Below are 23,155 nucleotides of genomic sequence, written 5' to 3' on the forward strand. Positions count from 1 at the left end.
TTCAATGGCAAAATTGCTGTCTTTTTCTACTCATTCACAAATAGTTAATGAATGTTATTAAATATGTACAGCAAAATGGAAGGTGTTTCAAATAGAAATCATGCTTCAAAAAACAGTCAAATGAAAAATTATAATATATCCCTCCAGGTGTGACACTTGACATTTGCAGAGTGTCAAACCCCCCAGAAAATGTATAGATATGGCCGAAATAGCGCAGTTGGGAGAGCGTTAGACTGAACATCTTAAAGGTCCCTGGTCCAATCCCGGGTTTCGGCAAAATGCTTTTTCTTCACCGTTTACAAGTGGTTCAAATCCCACCTCTGACATCAACTTTTAATTTCAAGAAACTTTTTTCTTCATTTATTGATTAGATGAGGTCAAACAAAACTTAGTAATGTGGTTTTGAAAAATTTCCTGAGAGTCTTTGGAGTGAATCTGAATTTGTCCTCTCAAAAAAGAACTCTAGGAACATCAAACAGATTTTTTGTGCATATGTCTGTTGTTCTTTTGGCACTAGAAAAATCCTTTGGACAGTCAATGAGGAGGGACTATTTCACCTCTTTGTGTTCTCTGTCCCTATTAGGGTAGGGAATCAACCTTCTACAGTGCTGTCATGAAATATATCTAGAAACGGATTTGCTGGTAAGTCTACTTTCATAGTTTTCACCTCATACATCAATAGACCATAACGATACTTAATAAACAAAAACGTAACAAGTAGCTAATCATAGTTTAAAAAATGTGAAATGCCCATGTCATTCTGACATGTTTCAGCACATTTTGGGACAAATGGTCTCACTTTTAACATTAACAATCAATATAATATTTTCTCTAAATTTTTGTCTCTTTTTTGCTCCAATTGTTTGCATCTCATAAAAAATAAAACTTGATGTAACATTATGCATGCAAATTGTGTTTTATGTGCGACCATGACCTATTCTAGAAGCACGGGGTCAGAATTATACTGGTGCATGGAGACAAACTGAAAATGTAAAAATTCAATGGCAAAATTGCTGTCTTTTTCTACTCATTCACAAATAGTTAATGAATGTTTTTAAATATGTACAGCAAAATGGAAGGCGTTTCAAATAGAAATCATGCTTCAAAAAACAGTCAAATGAAAAATTATAATATATCCCTCCAGGTGTGACACTTGACATTTGCAGAGTGTCAAACCCCCCAGAAAATGTATAGATATGGCAGAAATAGCTCAGTTGGGAGAGCGTTAGACTGAAGATCTAAAGGTCCCTGGTTTCGGCAAAATGCTTTTTCTTCACCATTTACATTTTAAGGAGATATTAAACAAAGCACATGGACTGATCATGATCAAAAGGCCTAAAAATCTTAACTATCTACAGAAAACAAAATGTTAAAAATTTGAGAAACGGTAACTTTTTCCTTTTGAAAACATGAATGTTTTTTAGTAATTTTTCCTCTATTTTGTTTTATTTCAGATTGACTTAGCTGTAAGAGGATTAAAAGGTAACCTGATAGCTGAAACAGACAGCACTTATCAGACACTAGCTGAATGATTATAGTCAGCTTGTTTGACTTTGAAACACTGAGGCATTACTGAGACAAATGTCCTTAAAAAATATGCTGTGGACAAAGTCAAAAAGGCAAAAAACACAAGCTCCACACAGGTCCGTCATCTTTAATTTGAAATATAGGAGGTTTCTACTTTAATGGTGAGACAAAGCATCTACATATTTGACATTGCTCCAGTGAGTAGAGCCCACTTAAAAATGTATGGGTTGCTTGTCTCTGCAAGCAAAAGCTGGGCACTAAACTGGCATACTTGCAATGCTGGATGGTTCAGAGTGAAAACACCTATAGGCTGACAATAGTAATTGCAGGTGTTGATTAACTCATTGTGCAAAATAATTTCTAAAATGTGGTCACTTTGGGAGGTTTTCTGCTGTTTTGGTACTCTGCAAATTTCATCTGCAAGGTATTCCTGCAAAATCTGCATTGCAAAACCCAAATAGGGCTCTTCCATTCAAAGCCCTGCTGTGTGGCCAAACAGTAGTTTCTGAAGAAATGTGGTGCATCACCGCATTTGTGAGAAATCTAACATTTCTAATATCCAAACAAAATAAATGGAGGTTTAAAAATTAATGCAGACGAAAAGTACGCATATAAAAAATGTTATTTATTGACTTTTTTGGGGTGGTGTGACAAGTTTTTAATCACAAGAAATGGTAACATTTCTGCTGACTAGCATGGAAGGAGTTAAGTTCCAATTGCATATCGAAGTCAAGATTGCCGAGCGGTCTAAGGCGCTGCGTTCAGGTCGCAGTCTCCCCTGGAGGTGTGGTTTCAAATCCCACTTCTGACATCAACATTTAATTTCAAGAAACTTTATCTTCATGTAATGTGGTTTTGAAAAATTTCCTGAGAGTCTTTGGAGTGAATCTGAATTTGTCCTCTCAAAAAAGAACTCTAGAAACATCAAACAGACTTTTTGTGCATATGTCTGTTGTTCTTTTGGCACTAGAAAAATCCTTTGGACAGTCAATGAGGAGGGACTATTTCACCTCTTTGTGTTCTCTGTCCCTATTAGGGTAGGTAATCAACCTTCTACAGTGCTGTCATGAAATATATCTAGAAACGGATTTGCTGGTAAGTCTACTTTCATAGTTTTCACCTCATACATCAATAGACCATAACGATACTTAATAAACAAAAACTTAACAAGTAGGTAATCATAGTTTAAAAAATGTGAAATGCCCATGTCATTCTGACATGTTTCAGCACATTTTGGGACAAATGGTCTCACTTTTAACAATCAATAAAATATTTTCTCTAAATTTTTGTCTCTTTTTTGCTCCAATTGTTTGCATCTCATAAAAAATAAATCTTGATGTAACATTATGCATGCAAATTGTGTTTTATGTGCGACCATGACCTATTCTAGAAGCACAGGGTCAGAATTATACTGGTGCATGGAGACAAACTGAAAATGTAAAAATTCAATGGCAAAATTGCTGTCTTTTTCTACTCATTCACAAATAGTCAATGAATGTTATTAAATATGTACAGCAAAATGGAAGGCGTTTCAAATAGAAATCATGCTTCAAAAAACAGTCAAATGAAAAATTATAATATATCCCTCCAGGTGTGACACTTGACATTTGCAGAGTGTCAAACCCCCCAGAAAATGTATAGATATGGCCGAAATAGCTCAGTTGGGAGAGCGTTAGACTGAAGATCTAAAGGTCCCTGGTCCAATCCCGGGTTTCGGCAAAATGCTTTTTCTTCACCGTTTACATTTTAAGGAGATATTAAACAAAGCACATGGACTGATCATGATCAAAAGGCCTAAAAATCTTAACTATCTACAGAAAACAAAATGTTAAAAATTTGAGAAACGGTAACTTTTTCCTTTTGAACACATGAATGTTTTTTAGTAATTTTTCCTCTATTTTGTTTTATTTCAGATTGACTTAGCTGTAAGAGGATTAAAAGGTAACCTGATAGCTGAAACAGACAGCACTTATCAGACACTAGCTGAATGATTATAGTCAGCTTGTTTGACTTTGAAACACTGAGGCATTACTGAGACAAATGTCCTTAAAAAATATGCTGTGGACAAAGTCAAAAAGGCAAAAAACACAAGCTCCACACAGGTCCATCATCTTTAATTTGAAATATAGGAGGTTTCTACTTTAATGGTGAGACAAAGCATCTACATATTTGACATTGCTCCAGTGAGTAGAGCCCACTTAAAAATGTATGGGTTGCTTGCCTCTGCAAGCAAAAGCTGGGCACTAAACTGGCATACTTGCAATGCTGGATGGTTCAGAGTGAAAACACCTATAGGCTGACAATAGTAATTGCAGGTGTTGATTAACTCATTGTGCAAAATAATTTCTAAAATGTGGTCACTTTGGGAGGTTTTCTGCTGTTTTGGTACTCTGCAAATTTCATCTGCAAGGTATTCCTGCAAAATCTGCATTGCAAAACCCAAATAGGGCTCTTCCTTTCAAAGCCCTGCTGTGTGGCCAAACAGTAGTTTCTGAAGAAATGTGGTGCATCACCGTATTTGTGAGAAATCTAACATTTCTAATATCCAAACAAAATAAATGGAGGTTTAAAAATTAATGCAGACGAAAAGTACGCATATAAAAAATGTTATTTATTGACTTTTTTGGGGTGGTGTGACAAGTTTGTAATCACAAGGAATGGTAACATTTCTGCTGACTAGCATGGAAGGAGTTAAGTTCCAATTGCATATCGAAGTCAGGATGGCCGAGCGGTCTAAGGCGCAGCGTTCAGGTCGCAGTCTCCCCTGGAGTCGTGGGTTCAGATCCCACTTCTGACATCAACATTTAATTTCAAGAAACTTTATCTTCATTTATTGATTTGATGAGGTCAAACAAAACTTAGTAATGTGGTTTTGAAAAATTTCCTGAGAGTCTTTGGAGTGAATCTGAATTTGTCCTCTCAAAAAAGAACTCTAGGAACATCAAACAGATTTTTTGTGCATATGTCTGTTGTTCTTTTGGCACTAGAAAAATCCTTTGGACAGTCAATGAGGAGGGACTATTTCACCTCTTTGTGTTCTCTGTCCCTATTAGGGTAGGGAATCAACCTTCTACAGTGCTGTCATGAAATATATCTAGAAACGGATTTGCTGGTAAGTCTACTTTCATAGTTTTCACCTCATACATCAATAGACCATAACGATACTTAATAAACAAAAACTTAACAAGTAGGTAATCATAGTTTAAAAAATGTGAAATGCCCATGTCATTCTGACATGTTTCAGCACATTTTGGGACAAATGGTCTCACTTTTAACAATCAATAAAATATTTTCTCTAAATTTTTGTCTCTTTTTTGCTCCAATTGTTTGCATCTCATAAAAAATAAAACTTGATGTAACATTATGCATGCAAATTGTGTTTTATGTGCGACCATGACCTATTCTAGAAGCACAGGGTCAGAATTATACTGGTGCATGGAGACAAACTGAAAATGTAAAAATTCAATGGCAAAATTGCTGTCTTTTTCTACTCATTCACAAATAGTCAATGAATGTTATTAAATATGTACAGCAAAATGGAAGGCGTTTCAAATAGAAATCATGCTTCAAAAAACAGTCAAATGAAAAATTATAATATATCCCTCCAGGTGTGACACTTGACATTTGCAGAGTGTCAAACCCCCCAGAAAATGTATAGATATGGCTGAAATAGCTCAGTTGGGAGAGCGTTAGACTGAAGATCTAAAGGTCCCTAGTCCAATCCCGGGTTTCGGCAAAATCCTTTTTCTTCACCGTTTACATTTTAAGGAGATATTAAACAAAGCACATGGACTGATCATGATCAAAAGGCCTAAAAATCTTAACTATCTACAGAAAACAAAATGTTAAAAATTTGAGAAACGGTAACTGTTTCCTTTTGAACACATGAATGTTTTTTAGTAATTTTTCCTCTATTTTGTTTTATTTCAGATTGACTTAGCTGTAAGAGGATTAAAAGGTAACCTGATAGCTGAAACAGACAGCACTTATCAGACACTAGCTGAATGATTATAGTCAGCTTGTTTGACTTTGAAACACTGAGGCATTACTGAGACAAATGTCCTTAAAAAATATGCTGTGGACAAAGTCAAAAAGGCAAAAAACACAAGCTCCACACAGGTCCGTCATCTTTAATTTGAAATATAGGAGGTTTCTACTTTAATGGTGAGACAAAGCATCTACATATTTGACATTGCTCCAGTGAGTAGAGCCCACTTAAAAATGTATGGGTTGCTTGTCTCTGCAAAATGTATGGGTCGCTTGTCTCTGCAAGCAAAAGCTGGGCACTAAACTGGCATACTTGCAATGCTGGATGGTTCAGAGTGAAAACACCTATAGGCTGACAATAGTAATTGCAGGTGTTGATTAACTCATTGTGCAAAATAATTTCTAAAATGTGGTCACTTTGGGAGGTTTTCTGCTGTTTTGGTACTCTGCAAATTTCATCTGCAAGGTATTCCTGCAAAATCTGCATTGCAAAACCCAAATAGGGCTCTTCCTTTCAAAGCCCTGCTGTGTGGCCAAACAGTAGTTTCTGAAGAAATGTGGTGCATCACCGCATTTGTGAGAAATCTAACATTTCTAATATCCAAACAAAATAAATGGAGGTTTAAAAATTAATGCAGACGAAAAGTATGCATATAAAAAATGATATTTATTGACTTTTTTGGGGTGGTGTGACAAGTTTTTAATCACAAGGAATGGTAACATTTCTGCTGACTAGCATGGAAGTAGTTAAGTTCCAATTTCATATCGATGTCAGGATGGCCGAGCGGTCTAAGGCGCTGCGTTCAGGTCGCAGTCTCCCCTGGAGGCGTGTGCGTGTGTTCAAATCCCACTTCTGACATCAACATTTAATTTCAAGAAACTTTATCTTCATGTAATGTGGTTTTGAAAAATTTCCCGAGAGTCTTTGGAGTGAATCTTAATTTGTCCTCTCAAAAAAGAACTCAAAAAGGAACATCAAACAGATTTTTTGTGCATATGTCTGTTGTTCTTTTGGCACTAGAAAAATCCTTTGGACAGTCAATGAGGAGGGACTATTTCACCTCTTTGTGTTCTCTGTCCCTATTAGGGTAGGGAATCAACCTTCTACAGTGCTGTCATGAAACATATCTAGAAACGGATTTGCTGGTAAGTCTACTTTCATAGTTTTCACCTCATACATCAATAGACCATAACGATACTTAATAAACAAAAACTTAACAAGTAGGTAATCATAGTTTAAAAAATGTGAAATGCCCATGTCATTCTGACATGTTTCAGCACATTTTGGGACAAATGGTCTCACTTTTAACAATCAATAAAATATTTTCTCTAAATTTTTGTCTCTTTTTTGCTCTAATTGTTTGCATCTCATAAAAAATAAAACTTGATGTAACATTATGCATGCAAATTGTGTTTTATGTGCGACCATGACCTATTCTAGAAGCACAGGGTCAGAATTATACTGGTGCATGGAGACAAACTGAAAATGTAAAAATTCAATGGCAAAATTGCTGTCTTTTTCTACTCATTCACAAATAGTCAATGAATGTTATTAAATATGTACAGCAAAATGGAAGGCGTTTCAAATAGAAATCATGCTTCAAACAACAGTCAAATGAAAAATTATAATATATCCCTCCAGGTGTGACACTTGACATTTGCAGAGTGTCAAACCCCCCAGAAAATGTATAGATATGGCCGAAATATCTCAGTTGGGAGAGCGTTAGACTGAATATCTAAAGGTCCCTGGTCCAATCCCGGGTTTCGGCAGATTGCTTTTTCTTCACCGTTTACATTTTAAGGAGATATTAAACAAAGCACATGGACTGATCATGATCAAAAGGCCTAAAAATCTTAACTATCTACAGAAAACAAAATGTTAAAAATTTGAGAAACGGTAACTTTTTCCTTTTGAACACATGAATGTTTTTTAGTAATTTTTCCTCTATTTTGTTTTATTTCAGATTGACTTAGCTGTAAGAGGATTAAAAGGTAACCTGATAGCTGAAACAGACAGCACTTATCAGACACTAGCTGAATGATTATAGTCAGCTTGTTTGACTTTGAAACACTGAGGCATTACTGAGACAAATGTCCTTAAAAAATATGCTATGGACAAAGTCAAAAAGGCAAAAAAACACAAGCTCCACACAGGTCCGTCATCTTTAATTTGAAATATAGGAGGTTTCTACTTTAATGGTGAGACAAAGCATCTACATATTTGACATTGCTCCAGTGAGTAGAGCCCACTTAAAAATGTATGGGTTGCTTGTCTCTGCAAGCAAAAGCTGGGCACTAAACTGGCATACTTGCAATGCTGGATGGTTCAGAGTGAAAACACCTATAGGCTGACAATAGTAATTGCAGGTGTTGATTAACTCATTGTGCAAAATAATTTCTAAAATGTGGTCACTTTGGGAGGTTTTCTGCTGTTTTGGTACTCTGCAAATTTCATCTGCAAGGTATTCCTGAAAAATCTGCATTGCAAAACCCAAATAGGGCTCTTCCTTTCAAAGCCCTGCTGTGTGGCCAAACAGTAGTTTCTGAAGAAATGTGGTGCATCACCGCATTTGTGAGAAATCTAACATTTCTAATATCCAAACAAAATAAATGGAGGTTTAAAAATTAATGCAGATGAAAAGTACGCATATAAAAAATGTTATTTATTGACTTTTTTGGGGTGGTGTGACAAGTTTTTAATCACAAGGAATGGTAACATTTCTGCTGACTAGCATGGAAGGAGTTAAGTTCCAATTGCATATCAAAGTCAGGATGGCCGAGTGGTCTAAGGCGCTGTGTTCAGGTCGCAGTTTTGGGTTCAAATCCCACTTCTGACATCAACATTTAATTTCAAGAAACTTTATCTTCATTTATTGATTAGATGAGGTCAAACAAAACTTAGTAATGTGGTTTTGAAAAATTTCCTGAGAGTCTTTGGAGTGAATCTGAATTTGTCCTCTCAAAAAAGAACTCTAGGAACATGAAACAGATTTTTTGTGCATATGTCTGTTGTTCTTTTGGCACTAGAAAAATCCTTTGGACAGTCAATGAGGAGGGACTATTTCACCTCTTTGTGTTCTCTGTCCCTATTAGGGTAGGGAATCAACCTTCTACAGTGCTGTCATGAAATATATCTAGAAATGGATTTGCTGGTAAGTCTACTTTCATAGTTTTCACCTCATACATAAATAGACCATAACGATACTTAATAAACAAAAACTTAACAAGTAGGTAATCATAGTTTAAAAAATGTGAAATGCCCATGTCATTCTGACATGTTTCAGCACATTTTGGGACAAATGGTCTCACTTTTAACAATCAATAAAATATTTTCTCTAAATTTTTGTCTCTTTTTTGCTCCAATTGTTTGCATCTCATAAAAAATAAAACTTGATGTAACATTATGCATGCAAATTGTGTTTTATGTGCGACCATGACCTATTCTAGAAGCACAGGGTCAGAATTATACTGGTGCATGGAGACAAACTGAAAACGTAAAAATTCAATGGCAAAATTGCTGTCTTTTTCTACTCATTCACAAATAGTCAATGAATGTTATTAAATATGTACAGCAAAATGGAAGGCGTTTCAAATAGAAATCATGCTTCAAAAAACAGTCAAATGAAAAATTATAATATATCCCTCCAGGTGTGACACTTGACATTTGCAGAGTGTCAAACCCCCCAGAAAATGTATAGATATGGCCGAAATAGCTCCGTTGGGAGAGTGTTAGACTGAAAATCTAAAGGTCCCGAGTCCAATCCCGGGTTTCGGCAAAATGCTTTTTCTTCACCGTTTACATTTTAAGGAGATATTAAACAAAGCACATGGACTGATCATGATCAAAAGGCCTAAAAATATTAACTATCTACAGAAAACAAAATGTTAAAAATTTGAGAAACGGTAACTTTTTCCTTTTGAACACATGAATGTTTTTTAGTAATTTTTCCTCTATTTTGTTTTATTTCAGATTGACTTAGCTGTAAGAGGATTAAAAGGTAACCTGATAGCTGAAACAGACAGCACTTATCAGACACTAGCTGAATGATTATAGTCAGCTTGTTTGACTTTGAAACACTGAGGCATTACTGAGACAAATGTCCTTAAAAAATATGCTGTGGACAAAGTCAAAAAGGCAAAAAACACAAGCTCCACACAGGTCCATCATCTTTAATTTGAAATATAGGAGGTTTCTACTTTAATGGTGAGACAAAGCATCTACATATTTGACATTGCTCCAGTGAGTAGAGCCCACTTAAAAATGTATGGGTTGCTTGTCTCTGCAAGCAAAAGCTGGGCACTAAACTGGCATACTTGCAATGCTGGATGGTTCAGAGTGAAAACACCTATAGGCTGACAATAGTAATTGCAGGTGTTGATTAACTCATTGTGCAAAATAATTTCTAAAATGTGGTCACTTTGGGAGGTTTTCTGCTGTTTTGGTACTCTGCAAATTTCATCTGCAAGGTATTCCTGCAAAATCTGCATTGCAAAACCCAAATAGGGCTCTTCCTTTCAAAGCCCTGCTGTGTGGCCAAACAGTAGTTTCTGAAGAAATGTGGTGCATCACCGCATTTGTGAGAAATCTAACATTTCTAATATCCAAACAAAATAAATGGAGGTTTAAAAATTAATGCAGACGAAAAGTACGCATATAAAAAATGTTATTTATTGACTTTTTTGGGGTGGTGTGACAAGTTTTTAATCACAAGGAATGGTTACATTTCTGCTGACTAGCATGGAAGGAGTTAAGTTCCAATTGCATATCGAAGTCAAGATGGCCGAGTGGTCTAAGGTGCTGCGTTTAGGTTGCAGTTTCCCCTGGAGGCGTGGGTTCAAATCCCACTTCTGACATCAACATTTAATTTCAAGAAACTTTATCTTCATGTAATGTCGTTTTGAAAAATTTCCTGAGAGTCTTTGGAGTGAATCTGAATTTGTCCTCTCAAAAAAGAACTCTAGGAACATCAAACAGATTTTTTGTGCATATGTCTGTTGTTCTTTTGGCACTAGAAAAATCCTTTGGACAGTCAATGAGGAGGGACTATTTCACCTCTTTGTGTTCTCTGTCCCTATTAGGGTAGGGAATCAACCTTCTACAGTGCTGTCATGAAATATATCTAGAAACGGATATGCTGGTAAGTCTACTTTCATAGTTTTCACCTCATACATCAATAGACCATAACGATATTTAATAAACAAAAACTTAACAAGTAGGTAATCATAGTTTAAAAAATGTGAAATGCCCATGTCATTCTGACATGTTTCAGCACATTTTGGGACAAATGGTCTCACTTTTAACAATCAATAAAATATTTTCTCTAAATTTTTGTCTCTTTTTTGCTCCAATTGTTTGCATCTCATAAAAAATAAAACTTGATGTAACATTATGCATGCAAATTGTGTTTTATGTGCGACCATGACCTATTCTAGAAGCACAGGGTCAGAATTATACTGGTGCATGGAGACAAACTGAAAATGTAAAAATTCAATGGCAAAATTGCTGTCTTTTTCTACTCATTCACAAATAGTTAATGAATGTTATTAAATATGTACAGCAAAATGGAAGGCGTTTCAAATAGAAATCATGCTTCAAAAAACAGTCAAATGAAAAATTATAATATATCCCTCCAGGTGTGACACTTGACATTTGCAGAGTGTCAAACCCCCCAGAAAATGTATAGATATGGCCAAAATAGCTCAGTTGGGAGAGCGTTAGACTGAAGATCTAAAGGTCCCTGGTCCAATCCCGGGTTTCGGCAAAATGCTTTTTCTTCACCGTTTACATTTTAAGGAGATATTAAACAAAGCACATGGACTGATCATGATCAAAAGGCCTAAAAATCTTAACTATCTACAGAAAACAAAATGTTAAAAATTTGAGAAACGGTAACTTTTTCCTTTTGAACACATGAATGTTTTTTAGTAATTTTTCCTCTATTTTGTTTTATTTCAGATTGACTTAGCTTTAAGAGGATTAAAAGGTAACCTGATAGCTGAAACAGACAGCACTTATCAGACACTAGCTGAATGATTATAGTCAGCTTGTTTGACTTTGAAACACTGAGGCATTACTGAGACAAATGTCCTTAAAAAATATGCTGTGGACAAAGTCAAAAAGGCAAAAAACACAAGCTCCACACAGGTCCGTCATCTTTAATTTGAAATATAGGAGGTTTCTACTTTAATGGTGAGACAAAGCATCTACATATTTGACATTGCTCCAGTGAGTAGAGCCCACTTAAAAATGTATGAGTTGCTTGTCTCTGCAAGCAAAAGCTGGGCACTAAACTGGCATACTTGCAATGCTGGATGGTTCAGAGTGAAAACACCTATAGGCTGACAATAGTAATTGCAGGTGTTGTTTAACTCATTGTGCAAAATAATTTCTAAAATGTGGTCACTTTGGGAGGTTTTCTGCTGTTTTGGTACTCTGCAAATTTCATCTGCAAGGTATTCCTGCAAAATCTGCATTGCAAAACCCAAATAGGGCTCTTCCTTTCAAAGCCCTGCTGTGTGGCCAAACAGTAGTTTCTGAAGAAATGTGGTGCATCACCGCATTTGTGAGAAATCTAACATTTCTAATATCCAAACAAAATAAATGGAGGTTTAAAAATTAATGCAGACGAAAAGTACGCATATAAAAAATGTTATTTATTGACTTTTTTGGGGTGTTGTGTTACAAGTTTTTAATCACAAGGAATGGTAACATTTCTGCTGACTAGCATGGAAGGAGTTAAGTTCCAATTGCATATCGAAGTCAAGATGGCAGAGTGGTCTAAGGTGCTGCGTTTAGGTTGCAGTTTCCCCTGGAGGGGTGGGTTCAAATCCCACTTCTGACATCAACATTTAATTTCAAGAAACTTTATCTTCATGTAATGTGGTTTTGAAAAATTTCCTGAGAGTCTTTGGAGTGAATCTGAATTTGTCCTCTCAAAAAAGAACTCTAGGAACATCAAACAGATTTTTGTGCATATGTCTGTTGTTCTTTTGGCACTAGAAAAATCCTTTGGACAGTCAATGAGGAGGGACTATTTCACCTCTTTGTGTTCTCTGTCCCTATTAGGGTAGGGAATCAACCTTCCACAGTGCTGTCATGAAATATATCTAGAAACGGATTTGCTGGTAAGTCTACTTTCATAGTTTTCACCTCATACATCAATAGACCATAACGATATTTAATAAACAAAAACTTAACAAGTAGGTAATCATAGTTTAAAAAATGTGAAATGCCCATGTCATTCTGACATGTTTCAGCACATTTTGGGACAAATGGTCTCACTTTTAACAATCAATAAAATATTTTCTCTAAATTTTTGTCTCTTTTTTGCTCCAATTGTTTGCATCTCATAAAAAATAAAACTTGATGTAACATTATGCATGCAAATTGTGTTTTATGTGCGACCATGACCTATTCTAGAAGCACAGGGTCAGAATTATACTGGTGCATGGAGACAAACTGAAAATGTAAAAATTCAATGGCAAAATTGCTGTCTTTTTCTACTCATTCACAAATAGTTAATGAATGTTATTAAATATGTACAGCAAAATGGAAGGCGTTTCAAATAGAAATCATGCTTCAAAAAACAGTCAAATGAAAAATTATAATATATCCCTCCAGGTGTGACACTTGACATTTGCAGAGTGTCAAACCCCCCAGAAAATGTATAGATATGGCCAAAATAGCAAAGTTGGGAGAGCGTTAGACTGAAGATCTAAAGGTCCCTGGTCCAATCCCGGGTTTCGGCAAAATGCTTTTTCTTCACCGTTTACATTTTAAGGAGATATTAAACAAAGCACATGGACTGATCATGATCAAAAGGCCTAAAAATCTTAACTATCTACAGAAAACAAAATGTTAAAAATTTGAGAAACGGTAACTTTTTCCTTTTGAACACATGAATGTTTTTTAGTAATTTTTCCTCTATTTTGTTTTATTTCAGATTGACTTAGCTGTAAGAGGATTAAAAGGTAACCTGATAGCTGAAACAGACAGCACTTATCAGACACTAGCTGAATGATTATAGTCAGCTTGTTTGACTTTGAAACACTGAGGCATTACTGAGACAAATGTCCTTAAAAAATATGCTGTGGACAAAGTCAAAAAGGCAAAAAACACAAGCTCCACACAGGTCCGTCATCTTTAATTTGAAATATAGGAGGTTTCTACTTTAATGGTGAGACAAAGCATCTACATATTTGACATTGCTCCAGTGAGTAGAGCCCACTTAAAAATGTATGGGTTGCTTGTCTCTGCAAGCAAAAGCTGGGCACTAAACTGGCATACTTGCAATGCTGGATGGTTCAGAGTGAAAACACCTATAGGCTGACAATAGTAATTGCAGATGTTGATTAACTCATTGTGCAAAATAATTTCTAAAATGTGGTCACTTTGGGAGGTTTTCTGCTGTTTTGGTACTCTGCAAATTTCATCTGCAAGGTATTCCTGCAAAATCTGCATTGCAAAACCCAAATAGGGCTCTTCCTTTCAAAGCCCTGCTGTGTGGCCAAACAGTAGTTTCTGAAGAAATGTGGTGCATCACCGCATTTGTGAGAAATCTAACATTTCTAATATCCAAACAAAATAAATGGAGGTTTAAAAATTAATGCAGACGAAAAGTATGCATATAAAAAATGTTATTTATTGACTTTTTTGGGGTGGTGTGACAAGTTTTTAATCACAAGGAATGGTAACATTTCTGCTGACTAGCATGGAAGGAGTTAAGTTCCAATTGCATTTCGAAGTCAGGATGGCTGAGTGGTCTAAGGCGCTGCGTTTAGGTTGCAGTTTCCCCTGTAGTTGTGGGTTCAAATCCCACTTCTGACATCAACATTTAATTTCAAGAAACTTTATCTTCATGTAATGTGGTTTTGAAAAATTTCCTGAGAGTCTTTGGAGTGAATCTGAATTTGTCCTCTCAAAAAAGAACTCTAGGAACATCAAACAGATTTTTTGTGCATATGTCTGTTGTTCTTTTGGCACTAGAAAAATCCTTTGGACAGTCAATGAGGAGGGACTATTTCACCTCTTTGTGTTCTCTGTCCCTATTAGGGTAGGGAATCAACCTTCTACAGTGCTGTCATGAAATATATCTAGAAATGGATTTGCTGGTAAGTCTACTTTCATAGATTTCACCTCATACATCAATAGACCATAACGATATTTAATAAACAAAAACTTAACAAGTAGGTAATCATAGTTTAAAAAATGTGAAATGCCCATGTCATTCTGACATGTTTCAGCACATTTTGGGACAAATGGTCTCACTTTTAACAATCAATAAAATATTTTCTCTAAATTTTTGTCTCTTTTTTGCTCCAATTGTTTGCATCTCATAAAAAATAAAACTTGATGTAACATTATGCATGCAAATTGTGTTTTATGTGCGACCATGACCTATTCTAGAAGCACAGGGTCAGAATTATACTGGTGCATGGAGACAAACTGAAAATGTAAAAATTCAATGGCAAAATTGCTGTCTTTTTCTACTCATTCACAAATAGTTAATGAATGTTATTAAATATGTACAGCAAAATGGAAGGCGTTTCAAATAGAAATCATGCTTCAAAAAACAGTCAAATGAAAAATTATAATATATCCCTCCAGGTGTGACACTTGACATTTGCAGAGTGTCAAACCCCCCAGAAAATGTATAGATATGGCCGAAATAGCTCAGTTGGGAGAGCGTTAGACTGAAGATCTAAAGGTCCCTGGTCCAATCCCGGGTTTCGGCAAAATGCTTTTTCTTCACCGTTTACATTTTAAGGAGATATTAAACAAAGCACATGGACTGATCATGATCAAAAGGCCTAAAAATCTTAACTATCTACAGAAAACAAAATGTTAAAAATTTGAGAAACGGTAACTTTTTCCTTTTGAACACATGAATGTTTTTTAGTAATTTTTCCTCTATTTTGTTTTATTTCAGATTGACTTAGCTGTAAGAGGATTAAAAGGTAACCTGATAGCTGAAACAGACAGCACTTATCAGACACTAGCTGAATGATTATAGTCAGCTTGTTTGACTTTGAAACACTGAGGCATTACTGAGACAAATGTCCTTAAAAAATATGCTGTGGACAAAGTCAAAAAGGCAAAAAACACAAGCTCCACACAGGTCCGTCATCTTTAATTTGAAATATAGGAGGTTTCTACTTTAATGGTGAGACAAAGCATCTACATATTTGACATTGCTCCAGTGAGTAGAGCCCACTTAAAAATGTATGGGTTGCTTGCCTCTGCAAGCAAAAGCTGGGCACTAAACTGGCATACTTGCAATGCTGGATGGTTCAGAGTGAAAACACCTATAGGCTGACAATAGTAATTGCAGGTGTTGATTAACTCATTGTGCAAAATAATTTCTAAAATGTGGTCACTTTGGGAGGTTTTCTGCTGTTTTGGTACTCTGCAAATTTCATCTGCAAGGTATTCCTGCAAAATCTGCATTGCAAAACCCAAAGAGGGCTCTTCCTTTCAAAGTCCTGCTGTGTGGCCAAACAGTAGTTTCTGAAGAAATGTGGTGCATCACCGCATTTGTGAGAAATCTAACATTTCTAATATCCAAACAAAATAAATGGAGGTTTAAAAATTAATGCAGACGAAAAGTACGCATATAAAAAATGTTATTTATTGACTTTTTTGGGGTGGTGTGACAAGTTTTTAATCACAAGGAATGGTAACATTTCTGCTGACTAGCATGGAAGGAGTTAAGTTCCAATTGCATATCAAAGTCAAGATGGCAGAGTGGTCTAAGGCGCTGCGTTTAGGTTGCAGTTTCCCCTGGAGGCGTGGGTTCAAATCCCACTTCTGACATCAACATTTAATTTCAAGAAACTTTATCTTCATGTAATGTGGTTTTGAAAAATTTCCTGAGAGTCTTTGGAGTGAATCTGAATTTGTCCTCTCAAAAAAGAACTCTAGGAACATCAAACAGATTTTTGTGCATATGTCTGTTGTTCTTTTGGCACTAGAAAAATCCTTTGGACAGTCAATGAGGAGGGACTATTTCACCTCTTTGTGTTCTCTGTCCCTATTAGGGTAGGGAATCAACCTTCTACAGTGCTGTCATGAAATATATCTAGAAACGGATTTGCTGGTAAGTCTACTTTCATAGTTTTCACCTCATACATCAATAGACCATAACGATACTTAATAAACAAAAACTTAACAAGTAGGTAATCATAGTTTAAAAAATGTGAAATGCCCATGTCATTCTGACATGTTTCAGCACATTTTGGGACAAATGGTCTCACTTTTAACAATCAATAAAATATTTTCTCTAAATTTTTGTCTCTTTTTTGCTCCAATTGTTTGCATCTCATAAAAAATAAAACTTGATGTAACATTATGCATGCAAATTGTGTTTTATGTGCGACCATGACCTATTCTAGAAGCACAGGGTCAGAATTATACTGGTGCATGGAGACAAACTGAAAATGTAAAAATTCAATGGCAAAATTGCTGTCTTTTTCTACTCATTCACAAATAGTTAATGAATGTTATTAAATATGTACAGCAAAATGGAAGGCGTTTCAAACAGAAATCATGCTTCAAAAAACAGTCAAATGAAAAATTATAATATATCCCTCCAGGTGTGACACTTGACATTTGCAGAGTGTCAAACCCCCGAGAAAATGTATAGATATGGCAGAAATAGCTCAGTTGGGAGAGCGTTAGACTGAAGATCTAAAGGTCCCTGGTCCAATCCCGGGTTTCGGCAAAATGCTTTTTCTTCACCGTTTACATTTTAAGGAGATATTAAACAAAGCACATGGACTGATCATGATCAAAAGGCCTAAAAATCTTAACTATCTACAGAAAACAAAATGTTAAAAATTTGAGAAACGGTAACTTTTTCCTTTTGAACACATGAATGTTTTTTAGTAATTTTTCCTCTATTTTGTTTTATTTCAGATTGACTTAGCTGTAAGAGGATTAAAAGGTAACCTGATAGCTGAAACAGACAGCACTTATCAGACACTAGCTGAATGATTATAGTCAGCTTGTTTGACTTTGAAACACTGAGGCATTACTGAGACAAATGTCCTTAAAAAATATGCTGTGGACAAAGTCAAAAAGGCAAAAAACACAAGTTGAACACAGGTCCGTCATCTTTAATTTGAAATATAGGAGGTTTCTACTTTAATGGTGAGACAAAGTATCTACATATTTGACATTGCTCCAGTGAGTAGAGCCCACTTAAAAATGTATGGGTTGCTTGTCTCTGCAAGCAAAAGCTGGGCACTAAACTGGCATACTTGCAATGCTGGATGGTTCAGAGTGAAAACACCTATAGGCTGACAATAGTAATTGCAGGTGTTGATTAACTCATTGTGCAAAATAATTTCTAAAATGTGGTCACTTTGGGAGGTTTTCTGCTGTTTTGGTACTCTGCAAATTTCATCTGCAAGGTATTCCTGCAAAATCTGCATTGCAAAACCCAAATAGGGCTCTTCCTTTCAAAGCCCTGCTGTGTGGCCAAACAGTAGTTTCTGAAGAAATGTGGTGCATCACCGCATTTGTGAGAAATCTAACATTTCTAATATCCAAACAAAATAAATGGAGGTTTAAAAATTAATGCAGACGAAAAGTACGCATATAAAAAATGTTATTTATTGACTTTTTTGGGGTGGTGTGACAAGTTTTTAATCACAAGGAATGGTAACATTTCTGCTGACTAGCATGGAAGGAGTTAAGTTCCAATTGCATATCGAAGCGGTCTAAGGCGAGCGGTCTAATACCGAGCCGTCTAAGGCGCTGCGTTCAGGTCGCAGTCTCCCCTGGAGGCGTGGGTTCAAATCCCACTTCTGACATCAATATTTAATTTCAAGAAACTTTATCTTCATTTATTGATTAGATGAGGTCAAACAAAACTTAGTAATGTGGTTTTGAAAAATTTCCTGAGAGTCTTTGGAGTGAATCTGAATTTGTCCTCTCAAAAAAGAACTCTAGGAACATCAAACAGATTTTTTGTGCATATGTCTGTTGTTCTTTTGGCACTAGAAAAATCCTTTGGACAGTCAATGAGGAGGGACTATTTCACCTCTTTGTGTTCTCTGTCCCTATTAGGGTAGGGAATCAACCTTCTACAGTGCTGTCATGAAATATATCTAGAAACGGATTTGCTGGTAAGTCTACTTTCATAGTTTTCACCTCATACATCAATAGACCATAACGATACTTAATAAACAAAAACTTAACAAGTAGGTAATCATAGTTTAAAAAATGTGAAATGCCCATGTCATTCTGACATGTTTCAGCACATTTTGGGACAAATGGTCTCACTTTTAACATTAACAATCAATAAAATATTTTCTCTAAATTTTTGTCTCTTTTTTGCTCCAATTGTTTGCATCTCATAAAAAATAAAACTTGATGTAACATTATGCATGCAAATTGTGTTTTATGTGCGACCATGACCTATTCTAGAAGCACAGGGTCAGAATTATACTGGTGCATGGAGACAAACTGAAAATGTAAAAATTCAATGGCAAAATTGCTGTCTTTTTCTACTCATTCACAAATAGTTAATGAATGTTATTAAATATGTACAGCAAAATGGAAGGCGTTTCAAATAGAAATCATGCTTCAAAAAACAGTCAAATGAAAAATTATAATATATCCCTCCAGGTGTGACACTTGACATTTGCAGAGTGTCAAACCCCCCAGAAAATGTATAGATAAGGCCGAAATAGCTCACTTGGGAGAGCGTTAGACTGAAGATCTAAAGGTCCCTGGTCCAATCCCGGGTTTCGGCAAAATGCTTTTTCTTCACCGTTTACATTTTAAGGAGATATTAAACAAAGCACATGGACTGATCATGATCAAAAGGCCTAAAAATCTTAACTATCTACAGAAAACAAAATGTTAAAAATTTGAGAAACGGTAACTTTTTCCTTTTGAACACATGAATTTTTTTTAGTAATTTTTCCTCTATTTTGTTTTATTTCATATTGACTTAGCTGTAAGAGGATTAAAAGGTAACCTGATAGCTGAAACAGACAGCACTTATCAGACACTAGCTGAATGATTATAGTCAGCTTGTTTGACTTTGAAACACTGAGGCATTACTGAGACAAATGTCCTTAAAAAATATGCTGTGGACAAAGTCAAAAAGGCAAAAAACACAAGCTCCACACAGGTCCGTCATCTTTAATTTGAAATATAGGAGGTTTCTACTTTAATGGTGAGACAAAGCATCTACATATTTGACATTGCTCCAGTGAGTAGAGCCCACTTAAAAATGTATGGGTTGCTTGTCTCTGCAAGCAAAAGCTGGGCACTAAACTGGCATACTTGCAATGCTGGATGGTTCAGAGTGAAAACACCTATAGGCTGACAATAGTAATTGCAGGTGTTGATTAACTCATTGTGCAAAATAATTTCTAAAATGTGGTCACTTTGGGAGGTTTTCTGCTGTTTTGGTACTCTGCAAATTTCATCTGCAAGGTATTCCTGCAAAATCTGCATTGCAAAACCCAAATAGGGCTCTTCCTTTCAAAGCCCTGCTGTGTGGCCAAACAGTAGTTTCTGAAGAAATGTGGTGCATCACCGCATTTGTGAGAAATCTAACATTTCTAATATCCAAACAAAATAAATGGAGGTTTAAAAATTAATGCAGACGAAAAGTACGCATATAAAAAATGTTATTTATTGACTTTTTTGGGGTGGTGTGACAAGTTTTTAATCACAAGGAATGGTAACATTTCTGCTGTCTAGCATGGAAGGAGTTAAGTTCCAATTGCATATCGAAGCGGTCTAAGGCGAGCGGTCTAATACCGAGCGGTCTAAGGTGCTGCGTTCAGGTCGCAGTCTCCCCTCGAGGCGTGGGTTCAAATCCCACTTCTGACATTTAATTTCAAGAAACTTTATCTTGATTTATTGATTAGATGAGGTCAAACAAAACTTAGTAATGTGGTTTTGAAAAATTTCCTGAGAGTCTTTGGAGTGAATCTGAATTTGTCCTCTCAAAAAAGAACTCTAGGAACATCAAACAGATTTTTTGTGCGTATGTCTGTTGTTCTTTTGGCACTAGAAAAATCCTTTGGACAGTCAATGAGGAGGGACTATTTCACCTCTTTGTGTTCTCTGTCCCTATTAGGGTAGGGAATCAACCTTCTACAGTGCTGTCATGAAATATATCTAGAAACGGATTTGCTGGTAAGTCTACTTTCATAGTTTTCACCTCATACATCAATAGACCATAACGATACTTAATAAACAAAAACTTAACAAGTAGGTAATCATAGTTTAAAAAATGTGAAATGCCCATGTCATTCTGACATGTTTCAGCACATTTTGGGACAAATGGTCTCACTTTTAACAATCAATAAAATATTTTCTCTAAATTTTTGTCTCTTTTTTGCTCCAATTGTTTGCATCTCATAAAAAATAAAACTTGATGTAACATTATGCATGCAAATTGTGTTTTATGTGCGACCATGACCTATTCTAGAAGCACAGGGTCAGAATTATACTGGTGCATGGAGACAAACTGAAAATGTAAAAATTCAATGGCAAAATTGCTGTCTTTTTCTACTCATTCACAAATAGTTAATGAATGTTATTAAATATGTACAGCAAAATGGAAGGCGTTTCAAATAGAAATCATGCTTCAAAAAACAGTCAAATGAAAAATTATAATATATCCCTCCAGGTGTGACACTTGACATTTGCAGAGTGTCAAACCCCCCAGAAAATGTATAGATATGGCAGAAATAGCTCAGTTGGGAGAGCGTTAGACTGAAGATCTAAAGGTCCCTGGTCCAATCCTGGGTTTCGGCAAAATGCTTTTTCTTCACCGTTTACATTTTAAGGAGATATTAAACAAAGCACATGGACTGATCATGATCAAAAGGCCTAAAAATCTTAACTATCTACAGAAAACAAAATGTTAAAAATTTGAGAAACTGTAACTTTTTCCTTTTGAACACATGAATGTTTTTTAGTAATTTTTCCTCTATTTTGTTTTATTTCAGATTGACTTAGCTGTAAGAGGATTAAAAGGTAACCTGATAGCTGAAACAGACAGCACTTATCAGACACTAGCTGAATGATTATAGTCAGCTTGTTTGACTTTGAAACACTGAGACATTACTGAGACAAATGTCCTTAAAAAATATGCTGTGGACAAAGTCAAAAAGGCAAAAAACACAAGCTCCACACAGGTCCGTCATCTTTAATTTGAAATATAGGAGGTTTCTACTTTAATGGTGAGACAAAGCATCTACATATTTGACATTGCTCCAGTGAGTAGAGCCCACTTAAAAATGTATGGGTTGCTTGTCTCTGCAAGCAAAAGCTGGCCACTAAACTGGCATACTTGCAATGCTGGATGGTTCAGAGTGAAAACACCTATAGGCTGACAATAGTAATTGCAGGTGTTGATTAACTCATTGTGCAAATAATTTCTAAAATGTGGTCACTTTGGGAGGTTTTCTGCTGTTTTGGTACTCTGCAAATTTCATCTGCAAGGTATTCCTGCAAAATCTGCATTGCAAAACCCAAATAGGGCTCTTCCTTTCAAAGCCCTGCTGTGTGGCCAAACAGTAGTTTCTGAAGAAATGTGGTGCATCACCGCATTTGTGAGAAATCTAACATTTCTAATATCCAAACAAAATAAATGGAGGTTTAAAAATTAATGCAGACGAAAAGTACGCATATAAAAAATGTTATTTATTGACTTTTTTGGGGTGGTGTGACAAGTTTTTAATCACAAGGAATGGTAACATTTCTGCTGACTAGCATGGAAGGAGTTAAGTTCCAATTGCATATCAAAGTCAAGATGGCAGAGTGGTCTAAGGCGCTGCGTTTAGGTTGCAGTTTCCCCTGGAGGCGTGGGTTCAAATCCCACTTCTGACATCAACATTTAATTTCAAGAAACTTTATCTTCATGTAATGTGGTTTTGAAAAATTTCCTGAGAGTCTTTGGAGTGAATCTGAATTTGTCCTCTCAAAAAAGAACTCTAGGAACATCAAACAGATTTTTGTGCATATGTCTGTTGTTCTTTTGGCACTAGAAAAATCCTTTGGACAGTCAATGAGGAGGGACTATTTCACCTCTTTGTGTTCTCTGTCCCTATTAGGGTAGGGAATCAACCTTCTACAGTGCTGTCATGAAATATATCTAGAAACGGATTTGCTGGTAAGTCTACTTTCATAGTTTTCACCTCATACATCAATAGACCATAACGATACTTAATAAACAAAAACTTAACAAGTAGGTAATCATAGTTTAAAAAATGTGAAATGCCCATGTCATTCTGACATGTTTCAGCACATTTTGGGACAAATGGTCTCACTTTTAACAATCAATAAAATATTTTCTCTAAATTTTTGTCTCTTTTTTGCTCCAATTGTTTGCATCTCATAAAAAATAAAACTTGATGTAACATTATGCATGCAAATTGTGTTTTATGTGCGACCATGACCTATTCTAGAAGCACAGGGTCAGAATTATACTGGTGCATGGAGACAAACTGAAAATGTAAAAATTCAATGGCAAAATTGCTGTCTTTTTCTACTCATTCACAAATAGTTAATGAATGTTATTAAATATGTACAGCAAAATGGAAGGCGTTTCAAACAGAAATCATGCTTCAAAAAACAGTCAAATGAAAAATTATAATATATCCCTCCAGG

The 23,155-nt window shown here is 35.7% G+C and overlaps 6 non-coding genes across 6 annotated transcripts; all 6 read left to right on the top strand.

Annotated features, from left to right (window-relative positions):
* Positions 1 to 3,173: 3,173 nt before the first annotated feature.
* TRNAF-GAA (transfer RNA phenylalanine (anticodon GAA)) lies at positions 3,174 to 3,246 on the top strand. Its single transcript has one exon. It is a non-coding gene; the product is annotated as a tRNA-Phe (tRNA).
* A 7,039-nt stretch (positions 3,247 to 10,285) lies between these two features.
* TRNAL-UAG (transfer RNA leucine (anticodon UAG)) lies at positions 10,286 to 10,368 on the top strand. Its single transcript has one exon. It is a non-coding gene; the product is annotated as a tRNA-Leu (tRNA).
* A 3,890-nt stretch (positions 10,369 to 14,258) lies between these two features.
* Positions 14,259 to 14,341, top strand: TRNAL-UAG (transfer RNA leucine (anticodon UAG)). Its single transcript has one exon. It is a non-coding gene; the product is annotated as a tRNA-Leu (tRNA).
* An 835-nt stretch (positions 14,342 to 15,176) lies between these two features.
* On the top strand, positions 15,177 to 15,249 carry TRNAF-GAA (transfer RNA phenylalanine (anticodon GAA)). Its single transcript has one exon. It is a non-coding gene; the product is annotated as a tRNA-Phe (tRNA).
* A 995-nt stretch (positions 15,250 to 16,244) lies between these two features.
* On the top strand, positions 16,245 to 16,327 carry TRNAL-UAG (transfer RNA leucine (anticodon UAG)). The gene has a single exon. It is a non-coding gene; the product is annotated as a tRNA-Leu (tRNA).
* A 5,965-nt stretch (positions 16,328 to 22,292) lies between these two features.
* On the top strand, positions 22,293 to 22,375 carry TRNAL-UAG (transfer RNA leucine (anticodon UAG)). The gene has a single exon. It is a non-coding gene; the product is annotated as a tRNA-Leu (tRNA).
* The last annotated feature ends 780 nt before the right edge of the window (positions 22,376 to 23,155 follow it).

The sequence above is a fragment of the Dendrobates tinctorius genome, unplaced genomic scaffold (genome assembly GCF_039654945.1).
Source record: "Dendrobates tinctorius isolate UK_male_01 unplaced genomic scaffold, ASM3965494v1 ptg000350l, whole genome shotgun sequence".
Classification (NCBI taxonomy): domain Eukaryota; kingdom Metazoa; phylum Chordata; class Amphibia; order Anura; family Dendrobatidae; genus Dendrobates; species Dendrobates tinctorius.